At 47.8% G+C, this 26,055-nt stretch overlaps 1 protein-coding gene across 1 annotated transcript in view; it reads right to left on the bottom strand.

Annotated features, from left to right (window-relative positions):
* The window catches only part of IGSF21 (immunoglobin superfamily member 21), a 251,973-nt gene that overhangs the window by 183,432 nt on the left and 42,486 nt on the right, over positions 1 to 26,055 (bottom strand). The gene's annotated exons all lie outside the window — the stretch shown is intronic.

Genomic DNA, 26,055 nt, shown 5'->3' with positions numbered 1-26,055 from the left:
CTCAACAGATGGGAGAGCTAGGAAGAAACTAACAAAAGGCATTTCAATCGGGACAAATTTCAGGTTTTGCACTTAGGCAGGAAAGAGAAGCTGCACAAATATAAGATCAGGGACACCTGGCTTACTAGCAGTACTTGTGAAAAGCATCTAGGGTCTTAGTGGAACATGAGGCAGCAAGCTGATGCCATAGCAAAACAAAACAAAACAAAAAGTTTTAGTAAAAAAAAAATTAAAAACCGCTGTGAGGAGAGGGTGGGAAGTCAATATATGAAACAATGTAATTATTGGATTTGAAGATTGTTGTGAAGATCTTTGAAAAATATAATTAAAAAATTATATAGAAAAAAGAAGCAATTTCTTCTATCTATCCTGAATCTCCCAATATTCCGCTTCATTTCATGGCAAATAAAAAAACCAAAAAACCAGATATAATCCAAAGGGGCTCTCTTTGTGCCAGCAGAATCCAATATTCTCCATCTTCATTTTGCCTCTGCTCCTCCCTTTTCCAGAATACACACACACACACACACACACACACACAGAGAGAGAGAGAGAGAGAGAGAGAGAGAGAGAGAGAGAGAGAGAGAGACTCTAATCTCTCCAGCTATTGATAGTTATCTGGTCCAGCGCAAGAGCAAAAGAGACGCTTGTGTCAAACATTGAAAAACGGCTCCTCAAACCGCCTCTCTCCATTCTGAAAAGGAGGTGACGTCTCCCTGAGCATACAAATCACTCTCTGTTCCAGGGCCCTCGATTCAGTTCGGTGGGCGGGCGGGCTGGCATGTGTTTGGACTGCAAAAGATTCCCTACCCAGACCACGCCAAGGTCACCTGCACGAGGGACTTCGCAGCACAGCTGAGAGAGCACCGCGATGCATTGGGAGGAATGGCGTCATGTTACTAGGGACAGATGAACCTGTCAGTTGTGCTTTCTCATTTTCAGAATCATAGAACTGTAGAGTTGCAATGGAGCCCGAGAGTCATTTAGTCCAGCCCCCTGTAATGAAGGAATCTCAGCTAAAAAATCCTTGACAGATGGCCAACCAAACATTGCTTAAACACCTCCAGGGTAGGAGAGTTCACCACCTTCTGAGGGAGACCGTTCCCACTGTTGAACAGCTATTACGGTCAGAAAGTTCTTCCTGATGTTTAGTTCTTGTATCTTGAAGTCATTGGTTCAAGTTCTACCCTCTGTAGCAGGAGAAAACAAGCTTGCTCCATCTTCCATGTGACAGCCCTTGAGATATTTAAAGATGGCTATCATTTCCCCTCTCGGTCTCTTCTTTTCCAGGTTAAACAGCTCCTTCAACTGTTCCTCATAAGTCTTGGTTTCCAGACCCTTGTTCATCTTGGTTGCCCTCTTCTGCAAACCTTCCAGCTTGTCAATATCCTTCTTAACTTGTGGTGCCTAGAACTGGACACAATATTCTGGGTGTGGTCTGACCAAGGCAGAATAGAGTGGTACTATTGCTTCCCTTGATTTGGACACTAGACTTCTGCTGATGCAACCTAGAATAGCATTAGATTTTGTTGCTGCAGCATCACACTGCTGACTCATGTTAAGCTTGTGGTCTACTAACATCCCTAGATCCTTTTCACATGCACTACTGGCAAGCCAGGTCTCCCCCATCTTATACTGTTGCAGCTGGTTCTTCCTGCTCAAGTGCAGAACCTTACATTTGAATCATAGAATCATAGAGTTGGAAGAGACCACAAGGGCCATCGAGTCCAACCCCCTGCCAAGCAGGAAACACCATCAGAGCACTCCTGACATATGGTTGTCAAGCCTCTGCTTAAAGACCTCCAAAGAAGGAGACTCCACCACACTCCTTGGCAGCAAATTCCACTGTCGAACAGCTCTTACTGTCAGGAAGTTCTTCCTAATGTTTAGGTGGAATCTTCTTTCTTGTAGTTTGGATCCATTGCTCCGTGTCCGCTTCTCTGGAGCAGCAGAAAACAACCTTTCTCCCTCCTCTATATGACATCCTTTTATATATTTGAACATGGCTATCATATCACCCCTTAACCTCCTCTTCTCCAGGCTAAACATGCCCAGCTCCCTTAGCCGTTCCTCATAAGGCATCGTTTCCAGGCCTTTGACCATTTTGGTTGCCCTCCTCTGGACACGTTCCAGTTTGTCAGTGTCCCTCTTGAACTGTGGTGCCCTGAACTGGACACAGTACTCCAGGTGAGGTCTGACCAGAGCAGAATACAGTGGCACTATTACTTCCCTTGATCTAGATGCTATACTCCTATTGATGCAGCCCAGAATTGCATTGGCTTTTTTAGCTGCCGCGTCACACTGTTGGCTCATGTCAAGTTTGTGGTCAACAAAGACTCCTAGATCCTTTTCACATGTACTGCTCTCAAGCCAGGTGTCACCCATCTTGTATTTGTGCCTCTCATTTTTTTTGCCCAAGTGCAATACTTTACATTTCTCCCTGTTAAAATTCATTTTGTTTGTTTTGGCCCAGTTCTCTAATCTGTCAAGGTCGTTTTGAAGTGTGATCCTGTCCTCTGAGGTGTTAGCCACCCCTCCTAGTTTTGTGTCATCTGCAAATTTGATCAGGATGCCCTTGAGTCCATCATCCAAGTCGTTGATAAAGATGTTGAATAAGACCGGGCCCAAGACAGAACCCTGTGGCACCCCACTAGTCACTCTTCTCCAGGATGAAGAGGAACCATTGATGAGCACCCTTTGGGTTCGGTCAGTCAGCCAGTTACAAATCCACTGAGTGGTAGCATAGTCAAGACCGCATTTTACCAGCTTCTTTACAAGAATATCATGGGGCACCTTGTCGAATGCCTTGCTGAAATCAAGGTAGGCTACATCCACTGCGTTCCCTTCATCTACCAGGCTTGTAATTCTGTCAAAAAACGAGATCAGGTTAGTCTGACATGACTTATTTTTTAGAAATCCATGCTGACTATTGGTGATCACAGCATTCCTTTCTAGGTGCTCACAGACTGTTTGCTTAATGATCTGCTCCAGAATCTTCCCTGGTATTGATGTCAGACTGACTGGGCGATAATTATTTGGGTCCTCTCTTTCCCCCCTTTTGAAAATAGGGACAACATTTGCCCTCCTCCAGTCTGCCAGGACTTCGCCTGTTTTCCAGGAATTCTCAAAGATTTTTCCCTATTGAAATTGGTTTTGTTATTTTGGGCCCAGTTCTCCAATCTGTTAAGGTGATTTTGAATCCAGATTTTGTCTTCTGCGGATTCTGACACCCTCTCAGGTTGGCTGCCATATTTCCTCTCAGTCTTCTCTTTTCCAGGCTAAACATACCTAGCTCCTTCAACCGTTCCTCATCAGGCTTGGTTTCCAGACCCTTAATGAACATCAGAAGAGGCTGCTGGATCAAGTTAGCAGTCCATCTAGTCCACTATCTTGTTCTCACACTGGGAAACCAGATGCCTGTGGAAAATCTGCAACCAGGATCTGAGCACAGGAACCCTCTGCCCTCCTTTGGTTTCCAGCAACTGGAGTGCAGAAGTATTACTACATCTGATCATGGAGGCAGAACATACCCACTGAGGCTAGTACTCATTGACAGCCTTTTTTCAAGCTTAAGTCCGGTGCTCCTTATTTTCACATCAATTTGCATTTTTAAAAAAATAAAAAAAAGTTATAATGAATAATCACCAGAAGTTTAGGGCAAATTTCTTCTAATATAATGCATTTCCCCCCTGTTATTTTACTAATATATTTGTTTTTGTAAACATTGCTTGCCTGGAGAACTGTATTGCAAAATTCAGAGAAGTGAATGTCTGTCAGGGAACTGCCATCGGAAGGACAGGAGGTGGAAGGGCTCACAGAGGTTGAGAGAGACTTAGCAGCTGAAGAGGGAACCAGCAGGGGGAGAGAAGGAACTCCAAGGGAAAGTGAGTCGGAGGGATGGCTCAGAGACACTTCCAGCGAAAACAGTGGGGAGGTTTCAGGACCTCCTATAGGGACACCCACTCCTCGCCGGAAACTGTCGCGCAGAGAGTCCAGAAGACGTGTTTCCGTTAAGGAGCTTTTATGCTGGAAGAGATTCCGTAAGCGCCCACTGTCGGATTCTGCTAGCGACTGACGGAGCCATGCTTGAGGGGCTCCGTCGTAGGCAGAGGTTTGCGGACTTGGCCAAACTCTGAGGGACTAGGATTTTACGCACAAGCAGCTCATCATCCCATCACAATGTCCATGTGAAAATCCATCACAATTTTCTGCTAAGATACATGTTCTACAGTGGAGCGAACTCCCTTGGACAATGGTGGATGCTCCTTCATTGCAGGTTCTTAAGCAGAGGTTGGATAGCCATAGATGCTGTAGTTGAGATTCCTGCATTGCAAGGGGTTGGATTAGACGGCCCTTGTATGGGATGGGATGCATAAGTAGCAGTCAAGTGCAACATTCCTTGTTTTCCTAGAGTGGACACACGGGGAATGTTTCCTCCTGGCTGGGACATACTTCCTTTGCACGTGACTAGAGGTGGGTGTGACCTTACCTGTCTAGGTAACAAAAGGACAAGGCATGCAGCCACACACCCTCTCTTGGACTTCCTCCGTCGTCGGAGCAGTTTTTTAGCTGGAAATACTCTGTTGACTTCCAGCCAACAGAGGGCACAGGGATTATCCCCATATGGGATAAATCCACATGTATATACTTTGTAACTAAGTCTGCCTTCAGGGATCCAATTGTGAACTGATGGTGTGAGTCAACTTATTTTATATACTTAATAAACTTTATAAACTTTTAAAAAGTGTGTGGCGTGTTTATTCTTTTAAGAAGCATACAGTCATACCTCAGGTTACAGAAGCTTTGGGTTGCGCAATTTTGGGTCGCGCACCGCACCGCACCGCACACAGAAGTACCAGAATGGGTTACTTCCAGGTTTTGGCGCTTGCACTGCGCAGAAGTGCCGAATCGCAACTTGCGCAGGTTGCGAACGCTGCGGGTTGCAAACTTGCCTCCTGCACAGATCACTTTCACAACCTGGTAAGGGAACTTACCAGGAACCTAATAGTGAGAGGCTTACACAAGCCTGCAACCAGATACCTGCTGTGTGTTTAAAAGAGGAATGTCAAACTCTGCTAAGTAAAGGAACTTGCTAGCCCAAGTTAGGAAGGATATTAATAAACAATATATCCTTTTCTGCTTCCCTGAACATTCCCACACCTTGAGGGTCCCGTCCTACTCTGATTCTATTATTCCAGACGGTCTCACCCTCTGTGTCATCCGCAGTTTGAGATGCCTCGTCATAGGTGTTTGATTTCTCTTCCTCCTGCCAAATCCTCAAAAGTTTATAATTGACTAACAAGTTTATAATTAGTCAACCAATTAACCAATTAATGTGTGACCTTTCTACCACAGTTCATCTTTTACAAGTCTTCCTTCTGTGGTACAAACACACTCTAGGAAACTGCCTGATGCTGAGTCAGACCTTTGGATCATCTAATATTCTCTGCACTGACAGGGAGGGACACAGGTAGGGGAAATACCGGTAGATTAGTGCAGCCTACACTGATCTCCACCTGGTCCCCTGTGTCCAGTCCTGGGCACCAAAGTCTAAAAAGCATATTGCTGAGGTGGAACATGACAACTAAGATGTCAAAGGGTCTGGAAACCAAGCCTTATGAGGAACAATTCAGGGAGTTGGGTATGTTTAACCTGGAGAAGAGAGTTTGAATGGTACGATATGATACAATAATCTTTATTGTCATTGTCCCATACAGAACAACGAAATTTAAAATCTACATCAGACATTCAAAATCCAACAAGCCTGCTATCTCAGCTATCCCAGCCTGATTAGCTCCCTAAAAACTCTGATAACCCATAATAATATACTCCCATAGAGACTACCTTACACTGCATTTAAAACCAAAATCGCATTTGTCAGGGGTTCAGGAGCAGAGGGACAGGAAAGGGAGGGATTGGAGACCGAGGGAGAGGAATCCGAGGGAGAGGTCAGCGATGATAGCCATCCGAGGTCTCTAAGTCTCTCCAGCGAATCAGAGGATTCACAGAAAGGGGCTCCCGTGGTCAGAGCTAGGGGGTTGCCAGAGGGAACACCCCAGGAAGGAGGGGCCAGAGGGGACTCAGAAAGCAGCAGCTGGAAATCGGGACCAGCTTCCCCACCGGAGAGCAGTAGGGGGGAGGAGTCCCAAGCATCGGCAGCAGGCAGCTTTCCGTCAGCGGAAGGACATGAGTCAGGGTTAGCCACGCCTGCATCAGAGAGCGAGGAAACGGTCAAAAGGAAGGTCAGGGGCAGCGCGCGCGCGCCAAGTTCAAATGTACAAGAGGGGGGCGCAATGAGCAGCCCGGAGAGGGAGCCGCGTCCTAAAGCCCGGCGAAGAGAGGGGGAGGAGTCCGAAGGGTCCGCTTCCGAGGCGTCCAGGAAGGAAGGCACCCCGGGGGGTAGTAGGACCCAGAGGAGGAAGGAGAAACGAAGAAGGTGGAGTAAGGCTAGAGTCTTAAACTGGTGTACAGGGGGCGGAGACTCAGACGAGGCTTCGCTGGTCTAGGGTCTAGACGTAGAGACGCACGCTAGGGTTTGAAAATGGGAACTAAACTTCAATAAAGACTTTGTACAGTTCTGCTGCCTAGCGTTGGTCTTCTGTGAGCTGAGACCTGGGGGCCGTCTCTGACAGCATTTGAATAGAAACTGTTTCTCAGGTGGTCAGTCCTAGTCTTTATAACCCTGTACCTTCTTCCAGAAGGCAGAAGCTGAAAGAGATCATGTCCGGGGTGCGTACTATCCTGCGCTATCTCTGCAGCTTTCTTATGGCACCTGGAAGCATAGATTTGATCCAAGGTGGGAAGAGTACACCCAATTATTCTCTCCACAGTCTTTACAACCCTGGATAGCATTGTTTTTCCCCTGACCATGCAGCTCTCAAACCACACACACAGACCGTAAGTTAATACACTCTCAACAGTACAGTGGTAAAATGCCATCAACAGGCCCTTTGAGAGATTATTTTTTCCGGAGGATTCTCAGAAAATATAACCTCTGCTGTGCTCTCTTCATCAGGTCTATGCTGTTTTCTCCCCAGGTTAGGTCATCTCTCAACTCCATTCTTCAAGCTCTTCAAATACCCGAAGGACTGTCCCATGGAAGATGGAGCAAGCTTGTTTCCTGCTGCTCCAAAGGTCCTATTGTTCTAGGACCAATCAGACTGCTACATTCTGAATCCTATTGTTCTAAAACCAATCAGACTGCTGCATTTTGGATCCTATTCAACTCAGTACATAACAGGTAGTACCAAAACTGATGAACTCAACATGCAAGAAAAGTGGTTCCAACCAAACATTAGAAGTAACTTATAGTGGAACACACTGCCTCAGAACTCTCCTGGTGGACTCTCCTTCGCTGGAGGTTTTTAAAAAGAAGTTGGATGGTCACCTGTTCTCTCTTGTGGTTCCCAGCAACTGGTATTCAGAAGCATTGCTGCCTTGAACTGTGGAGGCAGAGCATAGCCCTCATAGCTAATGGCCATCAATTTCCCTCTCCTCCATGAAACTGGTGGCCACCACTGCCTTCTTGGGGAGAGACCGCCTTCCGTCAATGTATAAGGGTTTATGCATGCAGAGAAAGGACAAGAAAGGGTGTGCTAGTGAATTTTGGGTGTGTTTGCCCTGCACCTGTGACTAAAACATTTGAGAGTGAGTCAGCAAGCATGCGAGAATGACTCGGCACAAAGTAGAAATGTACTTGGGTTTGAAGCAAGTTTGGCAGAGCCTAATCTGTGCTGGGACACTGCAAGGGACTGTACACTGCTGGGAAGACCGTATATTACAAATGTATGTAAGCTATGAGCTGTGGAAATGCATTATGCTGTCAGTAAAGGGACTGGCCCTACCTAGAACCGTCTGGTGTTTTTCTGTTCCACTGGCCCACTCTGCTGGCATGTTGAATGGGTGCTCAGTGTGGGGTATCCAGAAAAAGCAGGCAAACCCAACATTTCTCGTTTGCTAGAATGGGCACTCAGCACAATGGGGATCCAACAGGGACTGGGTGCGGCCAGGTAGGGATGGGCGTAACTCATCTAAAAAGGCTGGTCACATCCCCATTTTTCTCTCTTACTCCATCCTGCTCGCTCGCCATCGCCATGCGCTTTCTGCCGCTGCATCTCTACAGAGATGTAGCGACTTGTTGAGTCTGAGGTCAGAAGACTCAGACTCCATCATCCTTAGATATACAGATGTACCAGTAGCTGCAACCTAAGCCTGCCTCCAGGTTGCTACTGCATGGGAACTGTGAGTAAACTCTATTTTATTCTAAGACAACTGTTTTTGTGCTACTGTTGTTTTGAGGGGGGGGGAGGGGAATGTACCAGCAATGCACCAAGGCATCCTGGATTGCTTCACCAAAAAAGGCTGTAACCACCTGAATCCTAATTTTGCCACAAAAGGGGCGCACTCTGCTAAACTCACAAACACCTGTATACGGTAGGGTAATATCTAGCTAATATAGCCTCTCCTAGTTTCTATATACATCCCTACACTCTGCACATGCCCCAACACCGTCTGCATGCAATGACCAGTGCTCTGGCATTGAGCTGTGTCCCTTCCTCAGACAGCACATTGCCACATGCTCAATGCAAACTTATGGGTGTTGCTCCAGCAATGGAAAGGGGAAGCAAAGATAGACAAACTCCCCCTCTCTCTTTTTGTCACAGTGCCTAATGATGTTGACATTTGGGCTTCTCCTCCGGCCCACCCCGGCAGCCCCAGTGCCTTATTTAAATACTCGAATCCACCATCTCCCAGCAGGGTCCCCTCCCCCCCCCCCCTCTTGCCTTGTCGATAAGTCCAGAAAGCTATGCAAACACACACAAAAGACTCTGCACCTCTGGCCTTCATTTAGACACACACACAGAGAAGCAGAGATGTTTACACTCCAATACAACAATTCAATTTTATCGATGCCACTGCAGAGGGAGGGAGGGAGGGAGGGAGGGAGGGAGGGAGGGAGGGGGATAGAGAGAGAGAGAGCACAGCAGACCTACAGCAAAGGCCCCAGGGCCCCCATCGCCTTCTGCTGCAACGAGATCAGAGCCACATCTGTTGCGGCTGGAGGTGTGTGGCTACAAAAGTTAACAAAGACTCCGAGCTGCAGTTCTCATTCAGGGCTGTGGGAAGCTGGATGCGGGCCGGCAGCCCAATGGGTGCTCAGCAAAACACTTGCTTTGGCGGGGTGCAAAACACGGAGGTTGCCACGTCAAGAAAGAGGCAGGTGGAATTCCCTTACATGGGGCAAGAGGGGCTTGTGTGCCCAGGGGCGTCGCAAGGGGGGATGTGGGGGTGCGGTCCACCCTGGGTGTCATGCCTGGGGGGGGGGGTTTGACAAAATCCCCCCGGGCAGATCTGCGTGCCGGCGCTCGCACCCCCAGTGGGCAGATTTTCGCGATTGGCGCAATTGTCGTAGTGAAAATCTGCCCGCCGATTGCACAAATATGCCCAGTGATCAGCCTGGCACCCCCTGGTGGGTGGCATTCAACCCCCCAGCGGGTGGCGCTCACATCCTTGGTGGGCAGTTTTATGTAATCGGCAGTCAGATTTTCATGATTGCCAGGGGGTGCTGGCCCGCCGGGGGGTGCCAGTGCCGCCCACCGATTGTGAAAATCTGACTGCCGATTGAGCAAATATGCCCAGCAGTCGGGCGTATTTGTGCGATTAGCGGGCGTATTTTCACAACGCTGATTGCGAAAATCCACCCACCGGGGATGTGCGTGTCAGCCGCCGAGGGGTGCCAGGCTGATCTCTCAACAACTTTGGGGTACCCTCCATAAAAAAACAGCTCAACAACTCTGGGCAATGTTCCAAAAATTGCAATGTGGGGTGGTGACAAAATAAAAATAAAAATCGCACCAGGTACCCCCTGACCTTGCTATGCCTCTGTGCATGGCCAGTCATGTCCCCACCTGATGGACCATCATAACCGTAAATGATGAGACACGACAAGTTGTATTTAGGGTCAATCAGGCCACAACTTTCTTCGAAGATACATATATAGAGCACATTCCTGCTGGCACTCCTGCCGGAAGTACTTAATTTGGGGTCAGCCGGAAGAGAGGGAGTTATTGACCTACATCAAAGAGTAGTTCCTTTTCTGGGTTGCAGCTTGGGAGTGCTGTGGCTCTAGCCCCTGCCCAGGCACCTGGCATCTCCCCAGATCCCTTTAATGGGACGCCCCATTTTCAGGAAGGGCATGCAGAGGGTACAACCTCTCCTCTGTCCAACAGTATGCCCACTCAGTGCCTAAACTGCCAAAGTTGTGATTATTGCTATGAGAATGGTGAAAACCAGATGGCTGGAGCCAATTTGCCAAATGGGAAAAATTCTAAGCTGGTCCCGAATACCAACGGTGTCCATAGCAAGTTTCCTCAAGCAGCACACACCAGACCATTAGGGAAGGAGGGTGATCCAGTGGTAGAGTGGCTGTCAGCTTCAGCCACAGGTCCTCTTTAAACCCCAGGGCACGGACCTGAGCAAAGCCACCAGGCCCAGCCAGGCCCACCCCCTACGAGTAGCCTGCACCCAAAACCGCTCTCTATTGGCCAATTGTGCAATCAGGCAGAATACATTTCCTGGGTAGCAAGCTCAGTTCAGGGGCATCCTTTGCCTCCCAGGAAGCGGCCTAAAGGTTGGGGCCTCTGCTGGCGGGTCACGGAGGGCAGAAGGAGCACTAGTCTGCAACAGTGCTTTCCTGATAGGATGAGTGGACTTTCTGGTGGCATGACTCCAAAGCCCCCTTCACCATTTCCAGGGGAATGAGAATGTCTTCACACATTTCTCACAGCTTCCAATGACAGATACCTCCTCAAATTTTAAAATGAGAAGAAACTGGAATAATTTGAGAATATCAGAAGAGTCGTGCTGGATCAGGCCAGTTGCCCCATCGAATCTAGCATCCTGTTCTCATTGTGGCCAACCAGATGTCCCAATGGGGAACCTTTGAACAAGACAGCAACATCAGAGCACTTCATTCCACCACTGTGGCTTCCAGCAAATGTTCTTCAGAAGTATCGCTGCCTGCAACTGTGGAGGGAGGGCGTAGTCATTGAGGCTCGTGTAGGGTAAGAAGAGCCCAACAATGTCTATGTTGACTTGCAGCAGTTCTCCAGAAGAAGAAGAAGAGTTTGGATTTGATATCCCTCTTTATCACTACCCGGAGGAGTCTCAAAGCGGCTAACATTCTCCTTTCCCTTCCTCCCCCACAACAAACACTCTGTGAGGTGAGTGGGGCTGAGAGACTTCAGAGAAGTGTGGCTAGCCCAAGGTTACCCAGATTACGAGACTACCGCTCTTAACCACTACACCACACTGGCTCTCCAGGGTCTCAAGCACAGGTCTCTCCCATCCCTAGCTGAAGACACCATTGGGGATGGAATCTTCCACATCCAAAGCTGATGCTCTACCACTGGACTACAGCTGTTCCTCCATGGGACCACACCAGTGGAATTGAAAGGGACCCCAGGGGGACATCTACTCCAACTTCCTCCAAATCCATGGCTCTAAGGGGTAGGGAGGTTGAGGTTACTGGGTGGAGATATGGTCTACCACCATCGTTAAGAAACATCTCATTGCAACTCTCAGGCCCCAGTCTCAGAATTACTACAGTGGTGGACACCACAGCCTGGTCGCTGTTTGAGTTAAATTCCACCCGCCCCGCTCAACACATGCCACTTTCTAAATAAAGAACTGTATTTCTCCTCCGCAATGTCGTATCTGAAATGCAACCTTCTGATTAGATTACCGACCGGGAATTACAACTTCTCTGATTAGATGGCAGCCCTGGCAGAATACGAATCTCTTCCTGATAGCAGAGAGGAGAGGTAATTTTGGCAAGACCCGTTCTATAACACAAGGCACACACAGAGATAAATATATTTGTCCTTTTAAATCAGGAGGGACACCTTTTCGTTTTTTCCCCCCCTTTAAAAAAAAGATGTTTACAGCATGCTCTGTTCTTTCACTTGAAGATCAGCCATATAAAACGTCTGTTGGATTTATTCCAGTCTTTGTTTAGGCATTTAAACATATGGATTATTTAAATCCTGGAGGCAGCTCCCGAGTCTGAAAAGACAGTGTGGTGTAGTGGTTAGATTGTCAGGCTACTAGGTCCTGGAAGACACCAGGATTTAAATCCCCCACTTGGTCAGGAAGCTCACTTGAGCTGACCCTGATGTTGGGAAAGATGGAGGGCACAAGGAGAAGGGGACAACAGAGGACGAGATGGTTGGACAGTGTTCTCGAAGCTACCAGCATGAGTTTGATCAAACTGTGGGAGGCAGTGGAAGACAGGAGTGCCTGGTGTGCTCTGGTCCAGGGGGTCACGAAGAGTCGGACACGACTAAATGACTAAACAACAACAACAACATGTCAGGGATGCTTCATTTGAAATTCCTGCATTGAATGGAATTGGACTACAGTAGATGATCCTCAGGTTCCATTCCAACTCTACAATTCTATGATTCTATGAAAATAAATAGAAACGTTCTCAGATCATGTTTGGTCTTGTATGAAACATGAAGGCACAAAGGGTGTTCAGAGACAAGCCTTTATCACTGCTGGGTTTCTATTCTTCCATTTCCCCCTCTCGCACAGAAGCTTCGCTTGAGTCCTTTCATCAGATCAAGAAGGGAGAAAAACCACATGGACATATCCTTTTCTTTAAAAGAGAGAGAGAGAGAAAGAAACTTCCGGGATTTTTAAAACATCAGTGTCAAGTGCATCTTCTCCTGGAAAAAGGGTCTCTTTCTTCTCCTCCCCCTTCTTCCAATTCTTACAGACTTTGATTGACATCGTGAAAAAGGAGGGTGCCAGCCAGAGTCGAGTCTGCTGCGACAGTTGACAGATGAGCTGACAGATGACGCTCCCCAAAGCCCCATTTCACGCAGCATAAACAATACCCCTGAAGCGTTTGCGGCCTGAGTTCGTGAGTGGCTCTCCGTCTGTGGCTGAAGGGACGTGTTAATCTAATATTAATATTTTATCCCCTGACTCATTTATCGACTTCCTCGGCCGTTGGAGTGGGGAGGGGGGTCTTCGGAGAGCTAATTGACAACAGGTGACTGGGCTACTTAACGTCTGCCCTCAAATCTGTCAGCTTCCACACTCGGGGCCTGGTAGAAACCACCGGTGGAGGTTTGGAAGATTGCATACGGCAAATAGAAACGTGGTTTTGTCCCATACATAACATTGAGGGTTGGTTTCCTCCAATGAAAATCCAGGAGGAAGCCAAGTCAGAGCATTGGGTCTATCTAGTTCTGTGTTGTCTACACTGACCGGCAGAAGCTCACCAGGGTAAGATTCAGGGGATATCCCTGGCCCTACCTGGACACACCAAGTTCAGATCCTGAGGCCTTCTGCATGCAAAGCCTATCACTAAGCTATCCTTAGGTGTTCCCTAAGGATACAGTAAGATCCTAGCCCTCATGGTTTTGAATAAAGGGCCGATTGAAATAAAAACCACAGGAAATCATAGAATTGTAGAGTTGGAAGGGACCACAAGAGTCATCTAGTCCAGCTCCCTGCAATGCAGGAATCTTGAGTCCAACGTGGGGCTCAAACCCCTAACCCTGCGATTAGGAGTCCCATTCTCTATTGACTGAGCTATCCAGGAGCACTGCCTTATACAGAGTCAGACTATTGAGTTTACCTAGCTCAGTACAGTCATACCTCTAGTTGCGTTAGGTTCATGTTGCGGATTTTCGGGTTGCGAACGCGGCAAACCCAGAAGTGTATACCTCCGGGTTTCGCTGCGTGTGCATGCGCAGGAGCATTATGCGCACTTTGCACATGCGCAGGAGTGCTCTATTGCATCACATGCACGTGCAGAAGTGGAACTCTACTTACAGACTTTTCAGGGTGTGAACGACACCCCAGAATGGACCGCGTCCATAAGTAGAGGTACCACTGTATTGTTTACACTGACTGACAGTGTATTTCAGACTGTGCTGGGCCCGGGGGCAGCCTGTGAAACGTGGTCCAGGACCAGTTCAGAATCCGAAGGTTCCACTAGGAGTTAGTCTGACAGGGCCAAGGCAGGACACGAGGCAGGAAACCAGGCAAGGACAGGTACAGGATCTAGCATACAGCAATGTTGCTCCCGCAACCTGGGGCGGGTTCCGACAGCCTTTTATCTTTGTCGGGGTAACGACTGGTCCTGATCCCCAGGTGACTCACCTCCCTGTTTCGCCCAAAGGCGAGCACTCCTCCTGCGAGTACTCAGGTCTCTCCTTCTCTCAGACCTTAGTCTCTGCAGCTCTGGAGACGTCTGTGGGTTACTAGACCCAGGGGCCGCCTCAGCCTCCCCTGACCAAACTGGTAGTGGAGCAAATGTAAGTGATGGCCCAGCTGAAGGCAATGAGGTAATCCTTGCATCTGGAGCCAGGGCAGGCTCAGGCCCCAGGCTCAGCCCAGCTGGTGTTTGTTGCAGAGGAACCTGTGCAGACTGGGACAGGCCCCAGACTTGGTTCAGATGATGCCTGAGGCAAAGGATCCGGTGCAGACTGAGTGTCCTCTGGTTCAGAGTCTGAGCCCGAGTCCCAGGCCATCACACAAACAGTGGTAACTCCCTCCCCTACCTGGAGGTACCATTTGTGTTGAACCTGGGACCTTCTGCATGCAAGGAGATGTTCTACCACTGAGCTATGGCTCTTCCTCCATGGAAACACAGGCTTCTAGGAACAGAAGTTGCCTTGCGCCAAGCACAACAATGGACCCACCTAGCTCTGGGTTGCCTACATTGACTGGCAGGGACTTTCCAGGGTTCAAGACAGGGGAGTCTCTCCCAGCCCTACCCAGAGATGCTGCCACAAATTGAACCTAGGTCCTCTACCCATTGAGCCCTGGGTGCTTCCAATGAACATCTGAAGGTGCTTTCTATCATGGCAGGTCCACCTAAATCCGTACTATCAACGCAATGTTAAGCGATGGATATGCAGGTATGCATGAACCCGGGTGCTGCATTTGCCCTTTCTCTTCTAACAGTGGGGTCTTCTGCCTCCCAAAACAGCAGAGCACACTTTCTGACCTGTGAAGCTGAAGCAGCATGCATTCATGTTCAAGCAAAGGATGGGCCAGGCAGCTAATTCCATCCCACCTAGAATCATAGATCTGTAGAGTCAGAAGGAACCCCAAACATCATCTAATCCAACCTCCTGCTGTGCAGGAACCGCAGGTAAGAATCGAACCTCCAACAAAGGAGAGTCCACTCCCTTCTGAGTCTGAATCCATTGGTTTCAGTTCTCCCTTCTGGTGCAGCAGAGGTCTGGCATCATGTTCTCACAGTGGCCAACTGGTGCTTATTCCCTTTCAGTGCCTGGAAGTTCATGAAGCCAAGGGTCAGCCACAGACCATCAGGGTCTCCTGCAGTCCATGTGTAAGTTTGTCTCCTCTCTTATAACAAGGATGTTCTCTTGTTTGTTTTAGTCTCTTGGACCCAGGAGACTTTATCTGTGCCCTGACCAATGATCTCTCCATTCTGTTTCCCTTCCTCTCCCTCCCCAGGTGCCTCCACTCTGTCTCCTCTCTCCCGAGGTGATAGAGATAATATTAACACATCATCATTTTAATCAGTACATGATTAACAAAACTTCATGCATTATTCAGCTTCGCTCCGTTAAAAGGTTCTTCGCCGCTTCCTCTCAGCTCCAACGGCAACAGCCTGCGCAAGCTGCCATTCATCACCCTCAGCCGTCATCCTTCCGAAACCTCTGTTCTTTCCTGGAGGAGCAAGGACGGCTGAGAGGTGCACAGAGTTACTTGCTCCACAGTCCAGGCTCAGGACCACCAAGGTGAAAAGTCAAAGCGGGGCCCTTGATATGGCACAGTCTTGAGATGGCACCTTGAATGGACACAGGTTCCCCATGCCTGAACTAGACCATCACTTGCCTTCATTGCCCCCAATCTACCTCCATCGCAACTCTGTCACTTGCCTTCACTGCCCCCAAGCTACCTCCATCGCAACTCTCCATCACTTGCCTTTACTGCCCAACAACATTGGGGGTGGGGGAGTCACCAGAGCCAGGATCAGAAGGTTAGCATTAAATGAGACACCTACAAATCTTTATGTGCCCCCTTGTGAGTTCCATCTTGCACCTCACCACCCCTGTTGTTGGTACCTTCCCTGCCATCATAGCCCAGAGTGCTAGCAATGGACTGCACCACGTGACATGGAAAGAGATGGGGGGGCGGTGTTGGTTGAGTCAGTAGCAACACCTACAGAAGCAACACAGTTTGGCATGACACGGAGCCCAAGTCTAAATTCAGGGACCATTTCAGATCTGAGACTCCCAAACCTGAGACAACCCCCTCACCAAAACCCTCAGATAGGAAGTGTATAGGGAGTTGGAGCTCACCACCAGAGGTTCTCCCTCAACTGCTGTAGAACCTGTGAAGCTCCATGCAGCTTTCATATAGGAGAGGACTATGGATGGCTATTAGCCACCATTTGAGGCAGTGATGCTTCCGAATCCTGGAAACCACAGGAGGGGAGAGTGTTCATGTACTCGAATCTGGCTTGCTGGTTTCGCACGGGCAACTGTGAGAAGGGGATGCTGGGTTAGATGGGCTGTTGGCCTGATCCAGCAGGCTCTTCTCAGGCTTTAAGGATCTCCACTCTCAAAACCTCATCAGCGCTGCAGCAGTTAAAGAGTTGGCAAGTGAATTTGCAGAGCCTTCATGGACATCCTTTCAAATCCAGAAGTTGCAAACTCAAGGCCACACAGAATCGGGAGTGTGAGCCTTGAGCTCGCTAACCCTTGTTGCAACTAGAAAGGGGGAGAGAGAGACGGCAGCACAAAAGGCATCACGTCACCCAACTGAGTGCAAAAGCAGATCCCATTAAATAAAACATGTGTTGACATGCGGCGGTTTTCTACATTTTCATGAAACATTCACACCACCAGTTGTCTCCCTTCTCTGCTGCAAGAGCAAAGGAGAGATGCCTCTCCTTTTCCAGGTCACTCCTGGTCCCACACAAGTGCTCAATGTAGAATTTTACAGGCAATTTACAATTAGGAGCAAACGTTCAGCAGGAAGAGGGGAGGGAGGGAGAGAGAAACCGGGTTGCATCCAACATTAGTCCTTCTCACAACAGACCCACTGAAATTAAGGGGCATGGCTAATGTATGTCCATCACAGGACCAGATTTAGTTTTGATGAGGCCCTAAACTACTGAAGGTAATGGGGCCCTTTATATGTCCAGCTGTCCTTTGCCAACAACAAATGGTTGCTGTTTTTTGTGTTGAATATATACTATATGGTAATTTATGAACCTAATAGGTATCTCAAGCCATTTGCACATCTTGCCATGCAACCATTCCATGCAGAATGTAGGCACCCTGTATATAGAAATGAGCAAACTGGTGATATTTTAGGGTGCAGGCTAGCAGGCGGGGCCCATAACTTACATCATAGGAGCCTACACAACACAAAACACTGTTGCTATGTGTAGGTTTTATTTTATTTGTTTTTTATCTTATATTGTGGAAATGGGCATCCAGGTTTTTTTCCCTTTACATTTTTGGGGGGCCTTCAAGAGAGTGGGGCCCTAAGCTATAGCTTGTTTAGTTTATCCATAAATCCAGCACTGATCCATCGTTTCCTCTGAGAAGGACATAGGAAGAGTCTTGCTGGATCAGACTAAGGACCCATCTAGTCCAGCATCTTCTTCTGAACAGCTGCCTGTGGAAAACCAGTAGGCAGGATTTGAGCAACAGAGCCCTCTTGCCCTGCAGTTTCCAGCAACTGACATTCGGAAGCATATCTGACTCTGACCATGGAGGGCATACATACCCTCCAAGTGACCTGATTTTCCAGGGACGGTCCTGGAATTACGCAAGCCATCCCGGCTTCTGATTTGATCCTCGAATGTCCCTATTTCCTCTGCCAGTGCTGCTGCCACAGAGCTCGGGGAGGAGGGTGAGTGGCTGTGGCAGATACAGCTCCTCTGTAGCTCATTTTGAAAGATTTACAGCCCTTGTAGGGCCTTGGGTCTACAGTGAGAGGTAGGCAATGGTTAGTCCCATTTTACTAGGCTGAGAGAGCAAGGACTGGCCAAGAAAGCACAACCCGGGTGGAACTTGAACACAGCTCTTCTGAATCCCTTTAGTAATGTGAATACACTGGCTACCAATCAGGAGCAGATTACAACCTTTAGAGGCCCTAAGCTCTTAAAAGATTTTGGTGCCCCCATATATATCTAATTCAAAAATACAAACAATAATAAACCATTAAATAAAATTTTACTTTTGGAAATGAAACGAAACCTGCAGTCAGATGTATACAAAAACAAACCTCATTTTCTTTCCACCTTATTTATATCTGAAACATTTTCTCCTGTTTTTCTAATTGCAAAGTCTTTGATCAGATCCTCAAAACCAATCTGACACAGCATATGTACTTCTACACTTAGTAGAGATAAGGCACCCAGCTTGCCTTATCTTGCATAGTTGTTCTGTTGGGATTTTAAAAATATACTTCAGCTGAGAAAACGAATGCTCAGCTGAACAATTTGTGACCGTTGAGGTTAAAAATCCGGCAGCGGGAAATTTCTGTGGTGCCCTCCTTTCCCTTGAGGCCCTAAGCACATGCTCATTTTGCTTAATGGTTGAACCTGGGTTCAAGGGATGGTCAGATATTTAGACCAGCATCCTGTTCTCACCAGCATCTTAAAAAGCAGAGACATCACCTTGCCAACAAAGGTCCGTATAGTTAAAGCTATGGTTTTCCCAGTAGTGATGTATGGAAGTGAGAGCTGGACCATAAAGAAGGCTGATCGCCGAAGAATTGATGCTTTTGAATTATGGTGCTGGAGGAGACTCTTGAGAGTCCCATGGACTGCAAGAAGATCAAACCTCTCCATTCTGAAGGAAATCAGCCCTGAGTGCTACCTGGAAGGACAGATCGTGAAGCTGAGGCTCCAAGACTTTGGCCACCTCATGAGAAGAGAAGACTCCCTGGAGAAGACCCTGATGTTGGGAAAGATGGAGGGCACAAGGAGAAGGGGACGACAGAGGACGAGGTGGTTGGACAGTGTTCTCGAAGCTACCAGCATGAGTTTGACCAAACTGCGGGAGGCAGTGGAAGACAGGAGTGCCTGGCGTGCTCTGGTCCAGGGGGTCACGAAGAGTCGGACACGACTAAACGACTAAACAACAACAACAACCTGTTCTCCCAGTGGCCAACCAGCTGCGTATGGGAAACCCACAATCAGTACCTGAGCACCAGCTCCCTGACCTCTTCTCTTCCTCCTCGGGATCCACCCACCTCCATCCACGAGGTCTCCATGGGGATAATGATGGGACTCACCTTTTGCTTCTCTGTTGGTGTAAGGGTCCAGCACATTGACATGCTCATTCCCTCTGGGGGCAGACCCCTCCCACCACAGCTAGCAGACCCTTCAAGTGTCCCTATTCTCCAGGGACAGTCCCGGATTTACAGAAGCTATCCCAGTTTCTGATTTGATCCCAGAATGTCCCACTTTTCCTTAGAATGTCCCTACTTTCAACGGAGAAATGTTGGACAGTATAGAGTTATGCAACCCGTGAGCCAAGGAGATAAGCAACTAGACAACCTTTGGACATCTGAAGGCAGCCCTGTATACGGATGAGTGCCAGCACCTTCTGTCAAGAGCTTGGGTGTAACCTTTGACGCCTCCCTTTCCATGGAGGCGCAGGTTGCAGCCACAGCAAAGGTGGCATTTTTCCATCTCCGCCGTATTAAGCAGTTGGTCCCTTACCTTTCTCACCCTAATCTGGCCACAGTGATTCATGCGATGGTCACCTCCAGGTTTGATTATTGTAACTCGCTCTACGCAGGGCTGCCCTTGAAGCAGACCCAAAAACTCCAGCGGGTGCAGAATGCCGCGGCAAGGCTCCATACAGGGTCCTTGCTGTGGGATCTCATTCATCCAGTGTTTTACCAGCTGCACTGGCTCCTGGTGGAGTACAGGGTCAGGTTTAAGGTGCTGATTTTGACCTTTAAAGCCCTATGCAGCCTAGGACCCACGTACCTACGGGACCACCTCTCCTGGTATGCCCCGCGGAGGACCTTAAGGTCCACAAATGACAACACTTTGGAGGTCCCAAGTCGCAAGGTGGTTACATTGGTCTCAACTAGGGCCAGAGCCTTTTCAGTATTGGCCCCGATCTGGTGGAACGCTCTGTCACAAGAGACTAGGGCCCTGCAGGACTTGACATCTTTCCGCAAGGCCTGCAAGACAGAGCTGTTCCGCCTGGCCTTTGGTTTGGACTCAGTCTGACCCTTATGTTTCCCTCCCCTTATGGTTTTGATCTATGGGCTACTATTAAAATGAGGCTGCATTTTAAACTGTATTTTTAACCTGTATTTTAAATTGGTCCCCCCCCCCAATTATGTTTTTATTGTAATTTTACTGGTGTTAGTCACCCTGAGCCTGGCTCTGGCTGGGGAGGGCGGGGTATAAATAAAAAAATATTATTATTATTAATGTTTTGTTATGTTTTTATACGTGTTGGAAGCTGCTCAGAGTGTCTGGGGCAACCCACTCAGATGGGTGGAATATGATTATGATTATGATTATGATTATGATTATTGAAAAGGACATCCTTAATTTCACTGGAGAAATGTTGGAGGGTATGAGCGAAGGCCTCTTAAAAATACCATTCAATTCTCTGAAAGTCTTTCGATGGGAGAGCAGAGACGGAAGTCTCCGTTATCGGCGAGAGAATGGCCCCCACTGGCGAGGAGCGCATTGCATTAATGCTGTGCAAATACCACATTAGCAGGCCAGCCAAACAATTAAGAGCTGGTAATTAAAATTCATCTTCCTTCACACCACCACGTATTAAAAGTACAAACATTTAATTATATGCCTCTTACCTCACTGATCTTCAGGAGTGTACAAGAAACACTTATCAGTTGCACCTTTAATTACATGCTATGGGTGGGTTGTTGTGGTTTTTTAGCTGAGGCCCTGGATAGTCAGAGCGGGAATGGGATTTTGTTGGGGAAAAGGAATTGCAAAGGGTTGAAACGGGAAGGGGGAGGAGAGAGGCAGATCAGTAGAAAACTCCATGCCACCCTCCTATTTTTCTGATCAGATTCTGTGGAGCCATTGGGAGCCTATTCAGAGTGACGGCAGTGGCTCCTGCCCTCACTCTGAACACGCAAGAGCCTGTGCAGGAAGTTCACTCAGCACAGGGAACCATGCCACCAAAGCTGAAGGCTGGGTTTGTGCAAATATTTGCAATAATGTTCTTTGGTTTATCTATACAGTGGTATCTCGGGTTACATACGCTTCAGGTTACAGACTCTGCTAACCCAGAAATAGTTCTCAGGATGAGAACAGAAATCGTGCTCCGGCGGCGCAGTGGCAGCAGGAGGCCCCATTAGCTAAAGTGGTGCTTCAGGTTAAGAACAGTTTCAGGTTAAGAACAGACCTCCAGGACGAATTAAGTTCTTAACCGAAGGTACCACTGTATTGGCTCATCTATATGTAAGTAAATAAACAACAGAACAGGTATTTTTTAAATTTATTTTAATTAATTAAATTTAATTAATTAAATTTAATTAATTAATTTTGTTTTAATTTGTTTTAATTTATTTCCAGAAGGAAGAAAGGTCCAGGGTACAGAAAAGTAAGCTGTCAGGGAGAAGGTTACTCTTGACAACACACCCAATAGAAAACCTTTCTTCCTGGCATACTAGATCTCTAGATGCGGGGATTTGTTTTGCCCCCCCCCCCATTTTTAAATGGCAGAGCATTCAGTCAGAATCCCAGTACAAGGAAAAAACGGCTCTTATGATCTTGTGAAAACATAGCGAATACGCAAAAGCAGGTAGAAAGAGAGAGAGAGAGAAAGACCTTTCTGATAACTTGCTTCATTGAGCTGGAACAGTGGGCCCTGCTGATGATCTGCGCTTCAAAGGAGGGGAGGGGGGGGGAATGAAGACATTAACAAGGGCGCAACATCCCCGCCCTGGCACCAGCCACGTAACGGTTATGGATGATTCTATCTGCAGCGGATCTGTTTTTCATTAGCGGCTGGCGGGCAGGCGTAATAGGCCAGATAAAAAGCAGGTGCTTACATCCGTTTTATTGGTCACTATTTGGTGTCATAATCGGGATGTGATTTATAGGAGTGCCAGAGCCACGCAACAGGCAAGTGGAAGGCAGGACGGAGGGAGGGAGGCAGGGGAAATGGAGAGAAGGGCAGACACAGGCCAACTGGGGATTTTTTGGGCTGTTTTTGGAGACATCGGTGCTAAGGACTACTGGTCAGATGGTTAGGGGGTCAGGCAGGAATGGGTAGGGGGGAGACCTCACAGGGCAGGAGATGACCCAGATTTGTCTGGTTGAAATAATAATAATAATAATAATAATAATAATAATAATAATAATAATTTATTTATTCCCCAAGGGGACGCGGGTGGCGCTGTGGGTTAAACCACAGAGCCTAGGACTTCCTGATCAGGAGGTTGGCAGTTCGAATCCCTGCGACGGGGTGAGCTCCCGTTGTTCAGTCCCTGCTCCTGCCAACCTAGCAGTTGGAAAGCATATCAAAGTGCAAGTAGATAAATAGGTACCGCTCTGGTGGGAAGGTAAACGGCGTTTCTGTGCGCTGCTCTGGTTCGCCAGAAGCGGCTTAGTCATTCTGGCCACATGACCCAGCAGCTGTACGCCGGCTCCCTCGGCCAATAAAGTGAGATGAGCACCACAACCCCAGAGTCAGCCACAACTGGACCTAATGGTCAGGGGTCCCTTTACTTTTACCTATTTATACCCCACCCATCTGGCTAGGTTTCCCCAGCCACTTTGGGCAGCTTCCAACAAAAGATTAAAAATACATTAAAACATCAGTCATTAAAAACTTCCCTAAACAGGGTTGCCTTCAGATGTCTTTTAAATGTCATATAAGTTGTTTATCTCTTTGACACCTGTTGGGAGGGCGTTCCACCGGAAGGGCACCACCACTGAGAAGGCCCTCTGCCTGGTTCCCTGTAACTTCGCTTCTCGCAGTGAGGGAACTGCCAGAAGGCCCTCGGCGCTGGACCTCAGTGTCTGGGCTGAATGATGAGTGTGGAGACGCTCCTTCAGGTCTACTGGGCCGAGGCTGTTTAGGGCTTTCAAGGTCAGCACCAACACTTTGAATTCTGCTTGGAAACGTACTGGCAGCCAATGTAGATATTTCAAGACCGGTGCTATATGGTCTCCCAGTCACCAGTCTAGTTGCCGCATTCTGGGTTAGTTGTAGTTTCTGGGTCACCTTCAGAGGTAGCCCCACATAGAGCACATTGCAGTAGTCCAAGCGGGAGATAACTAGAGCATACACCACTCTGGCGAGACAGTCTGCGGGCAGGGAGGGTCTCAGCCTGCATACCAGATGCAGCTCTTGATGAAAGGCTCGCCACATCACAGCCAACTTCTAGAACTCAACTCAGCTACTTTCAGGCATTGTGGCTGGGCTAAAGTAAACATGAGGAGGCAGGGAAAGCAGGGAAGTGTGTTTTTAAGCTCCTCCATACAAGGCAATAACATAAAGAAGGATTCTAGCCCTCATGATTCTGAATTAATTTCCGGGTTTGTTATAGAGCTTTCTTATACCAAATCAGACCATTGGTGAGTCTCGTAGACTCATAGACTTGTAGAGTTGGAAGAGACCCTGAAGCTCATCTAGTCCAGGCATAGGCAAACTTGGCCCTCCAGATGTTTTGGGACTACAACTGCCATCATCCCTAGCTAACAGGACCAGTGGTCAGGGATGATGGGAATTGTAGTCTCAAAACATCTGGAGGGCCGAGTTTGCCTAAGCCTGATCTAGTCCAACCGCCTTCGATTCAGAAATCTCAGTGAAAGCATCCATGACAGATGGCTCAGTATGGATACCTCTTGATTGGCAGTCGCTGTCCAGTGTTTAGAGAGGTGACTTTCGGTTTCCCAGCCCCACCTGGGAACTGAAGCCGAGACATTTTGCATGCAAACCAGGATGTTGCTGGATGCTATTTGTGTTGGCTGGTAAGGAGGAGGGAGAGAGAGGAGAGTGGTTTTTCTTAGTGGGCCTTCATATATGATGTTGCAACTTTTGAATATTGTCATTTTCCCCCAGTACTAAATACCATTGTTACTTCATTTTATCATTCCCTGCTCTGGAATTAAATAATATTAAATGAAGAGCAGCTTATAAATACTTTGACTAAACCAGGCAGCCTGCCCCCAAGCAATCCTTCCTCACGTTGCAGAGGATCCCTGCTCATTTTAGAACCAGTTGCTGGAAACAGTAAGAAGGGGAAAGGGCTCTTGGGCTTAGGTCCTCTCGTGATCTTCCCATCGGGGCATCTTGTCGGACACTGGCTGAAGTTAATACCCAAAGAACATAAGCAGAGCCCTGCAACTGGACCAGACCAGTGGCCCATCCACATAACGGCATCCTATAACATGCCCTTGGGAATTCCACAAAAGAGGACAGGAGCCCTCTCCCCTCCTGAGATTCAGGAGCCCTCTCGCCTCTGACCATGGAGGCAGAACATAGCCATTATGGCCAGGACCAGATTAAGGTATGATGTGGCCCTAAGCTACTGAAGGGAATGGGGCCCCTTATATGTCCAGCTGTCCTTTGTCAACAACAAATTGTTGCTGTTTTTTTATGTTGAATAAGTGCTATATGGTATTATGTTGAATATGTGCTATATACAGTGGTACCTCTGGTTGTGAACGGGATGCGTTCTGGAGCCCTATTCGCAACCTGAGCAGAACGCAACCCACATCTGCGGGTCGCGATTCGCCGCTTCTGCGCATGAGCGTAACATCATTTTGAGTGTCTGCGCATGCGCAAGCATTGAAACCCGGAAGTAACCCGTTCTGGTACTTCCGGGTCGCCGCGGGACACAACCTGAAAAGATTTAACCCAAAGCGTCTTTAAACCGAGGTATGACTGTATTCAACACTTTTATGCTGAATATATGCTATATGGTAATTTATGGACCTAATATGCATCTAAAGCCATTTGCACATGTTGCTGTGCAACCAGTCCATGCAGAATGTAGGCACCCTATATATAGAAATGAGCAAAGCAGTGATATTTTAGGGAGCAGGCTAGCAGGCGGGGCCCATTAATTACATCATAGGAGCCTACACAACACAAAACACTGTTGCTGTATATAGGTTTTATTTGATTTGTTTTTTATCTTATATATTTTGGAAATGGACAGCAAGTTGTTTTTTCCTTTACATTTTTTTGGGGCCCCCAAGAGAGTGGGACCCTAAGCTATAGCTTGTGTAGGTTCTACGTAAATCCAGCACTGATTATGGCTGATAGACCTCCATGCATCTTGATTCAGGTAGGTAGCCGTATTGGTCTGACGCAGTTGAAATATATAATAAAATTAAAAAATTGTCCAGTAGCACCTTAGAGACCAACTTAGTTTGTTCTTGGTATAAGCTTTCGTGTGCATGCACACTTCATGCACATGAAAGCTTATACCAAGAACAAACTTAGTTGGTCTCTAAGGTGCTACTGACCAATTTTTTATTTTTCTTTATATATTTAGACTTCCAGGTATTTACCTAATCCTCCAGCAGGCGCAGGAGCATAGCGTGTGGGGGGGGGGGAGGCACAAGGGTGGTTGCCCTGGGTGCAAAATTGTTAGGGGGTGCAAAATTTAAACACCTGATTCTGCCTCAAAATACAGCTGTATGCTTCTGTCGCTGAGCTCCGTTGAAAAGAAGGAAAAGGGATTATTTTCATTATATACCACGGCAGGAATAATTCCACTATCAAAACAGGTCAGAAAACTTTTAAAGGGGTGGGGGCAGACAACCAGAGAAAAAGAGAGTTTCAAATCGATACCCAGAAAGCAAACTGCCTCGCTGCATTGACCCTGCTATATATTTAGTGGCAGGTAAATTCCTGAGAGTCACCCAATCCCCATGCAAATTATGGAGAGCTCTGCGTTGGCTGGCGAGATAAGCTGCCTTGATATATCGTATTTTATTAGCCAGCCCTGGCCTCCTCCATACAAGCTGAGAAGCCATCTACATAAATTATAGATTTAATATTTATCTCCCACCACCGCGCAGAT

Source organism: Podarcis muralis, chromosome 7 (assembly GCF_964188315.1).
Source record: "Podarcis muralis chromosome 7, rPodMur119.hap1.1, whole genome shotgun sequence".
Taxonomy (NCBI): Eukaryota; Metazoa; Chordata; class Lepidosauria; order Squamata; family Lacertidae; genus Podarcis; species Podarcis muralis.
This window is presented reverse-complemented; position numbering and strand designations above follow the sequence as displayed.